General features: G+C 46.2%; 1 non-coding gene across 1 annotated transcript; it reads left to right on the forward strand.

The window, feature by feature from the left end:
- Nucleotides 1–954: 954 nt before the first annotated feature.
- On the forward strand, nt 955–1027 carry TRNAK-CUU (transfer RNA lysine (anticodon CUU)). The gene has a single exon. It is a non-coding gene; the product is annotated as a tRNA-Lys (tRNA).
- The last annotated feature ends 3326 nt before the right edge of the window (nt 1028–4353 follow it).

The raw sequence follows: 4353 nt of genomic DNA on the forward strand, positions 1-4353 counted from the left end.
GTTCTGTGCCGTTGATAGCTTTATTCATTCCAGTCAGTGTGAATATTCATTTGTTACACTGCAGATATATCAGTGTGGTTGAAACAGAAGTGCTTCCCCAGACCTTTCTGGGAATTCATTATAAAGAGTATTATCTTCCCAAACTTTGAAAGGTTGTGACTACTGAAATACATCTGACCCTAAGGACGCAGAACAGGGGACTGTGGGCTTTGGTTCACAGCAGTTGAAATTTATGTAATAAATATATGTGGGGTTGATGGGATATTATTACCTGATAAAAAGCAAAGATATAGAATAGTGTATATAAAAGTTCTTTGGGTAAATGCTTCTATGTGCATAAACATAACTGGAAAAATATATAAAAACCTAATTCTGATGTTTTACTCTGGGAATTGGGATGGATTCCGCCCTAATTCTCTGCCAAAGCTGCCCTCGTTAACCACACACTGAAGTAAAGCAGGTACGTAGCTCCTTGGGTTCTGGCTTCGGCACGAGGCTTTTAGTGGCTGAGAAACTCGCTCCCTCTGCTTGACCGTGGAAAAACTTAACCCAATTTATCTGACAATACATACTTTCTAAAATAATGCCTCCCGGGTATTAATAAGTTGCCTTCTTTGGGGATTAATATACATTAAATAAGCATCGCTAAAGAAGTTGATAAATAGGATTAACATGTAAAGGAAAACATATTAGCTTATTATGCTCAATATCACCAAAAAAATAGAATACTTAACAAATACTGCTAAAAGAGGAACGTTGACAATAGCAAATACACACACGCACACACGCACACAGCCCAGGAGGTTGTAAGAGCCCATCAGTAGCAATGGAACATCATTTCTTACCATTTTGCCTTTACATGTAGTAGCTTGACAAGGACTCACTTTAATTGAATTGAGCCACTGAGCCCTTAGAGACAGTCCATGGGTTATTAAACAGGTGTAATGCGGGAATTCCCTGGTGGTCCAGTGGTTAAGACTCTGCACTCTTGCTGCTGAGGGCCCAGGTTCGATCCCTGGTCAGGGAACTAAGATTCCACAAGCTGCGAGGTGTAAACAAAAATAAAAAATAAAACAAACAGGTGTAAAGACGCAAATTCACTCTTGGAGGTTTAGATCTTAGAGATAACAGAGGTCAATCCTCTCAGCTTCAGGATGGGGAAACTGAGGCTCCCTTACAGAAGGACCCAGCGCCTCGCTCAACCCCTCCCTCCTGCACACCTGAGCTTTGGAAACCTGAGCAAGGTTCACAGCCGTGAAAAGCTTGCTGCCAGTGCCACTCAAGCCCACCTGTCACCAGGCACCAGGGCTCAGACGAGGACTCCCTCCCATCCCACTGCTGTGAGTGGACGGGCTCCCACCTCAGTGTCTGCAAATCCAAATAGGGATTGTGTTTGTTTGTTCATTTTAACTTGCAACTTCGTTCCGGGATCTGGGACATTGCAGAGAGTGAGATTATGATCTTACATGGAATAATATGATCTGGCTGATACAGAAAAAGAAGTCTTTCCCTCACTCTGACTCTTTCTGGACATAAACTAGCTATTGGCTGCAAGCCATCTTTCCCACTTCCTACTGGTCCTCTTCTTTATCCAGGAAGGTAATTATACTAATTATATTCCTATACTTACTCATGGTTTGGCTTTAAAAAGCTCCATTTCTATGCTATGTCGTTAAGATACTCTATGAATCCTTAATCCTTTCCTCACTGACTTTGATATCATGTCGTGTTACGTCCAGTTACGTGTTTGTTTTTTCTTGCTTTATTCTTTCTTTTTTTTTTTTTTTTGGCGGTACGCAGGCCTCTCACTGTTGTGGCCTCTCCCGTTGCGGAGCACAGGCTCCGGACGCGCAGGCTCAGCGGCCATGGGTCATGCGCCCAGCCGCTCCGCGGGACGTGGCATCCTCCCAGACCGGGGCACGAACCCGCATCCCCTGCATCGGCAGGCGGACTCTCAACCACTGCGCCACCAGGGAAGCCCTCTTGCTTTACTCTTTATTCTGGTCTTATGCACTCCCAGACCCATCTCCTGCCCCATGTGGTCAGCGCCTTCCCTCCCCCTTCCCTCCCATTTCTCTCCCTCCCCATCCACACCCGGCCCCAGTTACACCTGTGCCCCCAGGGCCCACCATGCCCTTGGCCCCGACCTTCCCTCTAGGAATTTATAAGGGAGACATTGACAGACCACAGCCTGTCCTCGCTCTGCTCCTTCTCCTGTTTCCCCGTTTAGTTATTTTACAAGCAGACTTCATAAAATCAGCTAAAAACTCGCCTTTATTCTTTCACAGATCACACACAATTCCTAAGTCTTTGTATCATCCGAATGTTTGGATTTTCCTACAGTGTCACGTAATACTTTTCTGAAAGAACCAAACTGGCCTGTGAACTGTTTTAGGAACATTGCTGATCAAAGCATCATTGTGACCACGGGGATCACGTGAGCTCCCTGCCTCCAGCTAGTTCCCCCCGGACACGCCAGCATTTCCCCCAATTTTGTGAAAGTTGTATTTGAGAACCTGAACACTACACAGCATTACAGACACATCAGATGCTGTCTGTGCGTTGGGACTGTTCCTCCCTTTTCTCACAGCTGTGTGAGCAGCAGGAGCTGAGGGGCACTGCTGTCACCGCAGGATCCTGTCAGAAACACCGTGGTCCGAAGACAGCATTGCTCTTCCTTGGTTCCTCTTTGCCAGCTAGGGTCCTGTGGTCCCTGAGTGCAGCACAGCCCATGGGGCATCTGATCAGCACTCTGCCCAAGCTCTTTCTAAGAGGATCAGGCTACGTGGACTTAAAAGTCAAAACACTAGACTTTATATCCAGCCTGTCATTGTTTCTGTCTGGGCTCCCAGACTCTGCTGCTGTCTGAGTTCCTGTGATTAGGCTTTTCTGCGCTAAAACCTATGGAGTCCCTAAATGAAAGGGCTGTCTTAGCTGTTGTAAATGAGAACCCCCAAGTTAAAGTGCCTAAGTCTTCTCCCCTGTTGCCTCCTCACCTATTTTCCCATCTCTTTGAAGAGCATCGGTATCTAGGCATTAAAGAGAAACCTGGAGAGAATGCAGACAAAAATGGTAAGTTTGCACGATTTGGGAAACAGGCCACATACAAAAGGAACTCAGGTAGATTAGCAACACCTGTACGAATTAATACGTGTAAGCATTTCAGCTTACGAGGAAATAAAGCTTATTCATGTGGCTGTAGGTTAAACATCATTGTAAAGGTATTTTGATGAAGTTGCTAATGTCTAATGTTGATGAACTTGGAAGGAAGCCTCAGATGTTCTTACACAGAGATTTTGGGGGATTTATCAGCTCCAAGGAATCTTGAGAAAGTCTGCTGGTCTTCAGCCCTTTTTGTCGAGGAGCGAACAGGCCATCCACAAGACATTGGGAAGTGTGTTCAGTGTGGCACGTGGCCTGCCATTCGTCTGATTAGCCCTTCTGGAGAATGGTCGTATACTCCGCTTCTTAATGTAAAATGGTAAGGTGGTATACAACATTAATTAATTTTGCAAACTTACAGATCTCCAGTGCAAAGTGAGCCCTCACTGCACTGGAACCTCAGGGACATTTCTGAAGAGTCTCTCCGGACTGACCAGAATGCCCAGTGCAGCCCCCTCTGCCCTGGACGGATCCTCACACATCCTGGGACATAGCCAGAGCAACTGTGACCGTGGACATGTCTGTCTCCTACTTAGACAGTTACTGGGGGGCTCTGCTTTATTCCCACTGTCTAATGCAGCGCCTGCCACGCTCGTGTAATTCCTTAAAATGAAGTGTTTACTGAATAAATGAAGAAACGCTTATTCCAGGCAAGTACCTCCTAGCAGGTCAATACCGCGGCTCAGCTCTTTAGGAATCGTGGGCACACAAATGAGGTACGTTCCTGGCTCAGCAGCTGTTACGTCCCTGGGTGCTTTGACAGAGATACCATTTCTCTGGTCCAGGCGACAAGATATGAGGGCTGGGGGCAAGTCAGTGCCACAGAAGCCACACACAGTCAGTGAAAGGCTGTGAAAATAAAACTGCAGCCAGGCCAGGCTTCTGGGGGCCTGCGGGGAGTCTGCTGGGAGGTCGTCGCCTCTTTTCTCAGTAATGGTTTATTACATAGAAAACATGCAGGAAGGAGCCCAGTTTTCAATCCTAGTGTAACCACTTCATAGATCTATCACCTCATAAGTCACTTAACCGCTCTGAGTCCCCAAATCCTTATATATTTTTTGTTTTTATAAATTTATTTATTTATTTATATTTTTGTCTGCGTTGGGTCTTCGTTGCTGCATGCGGGCTTTCTCTAGTTGCGGCGAGCGGGGGCTACTCTCTGTTGTGGCACGTGGGCTTCTCTTTGCAGTG

The sequence above is a fragment of the Aethalodelphis obliquidens genome, unplaced genomic scaffold (genome assembly GCF_003676395.1).
Source record: "Aethalodelphis obliquidens isolate GAN/ISIS:26980383/991018 unplaced genomic scaffold, ASM367639v1 scaffold35, whole genome shotgun sequence".
NCBI classification, from domain to species: domain Eukaryota; kingdom Metazoa; phylum Chordata; class Mammalia; order Artiodactyla; family Delphinidae; genus Aethalodelphis; species Aethalodelphis obliquidens.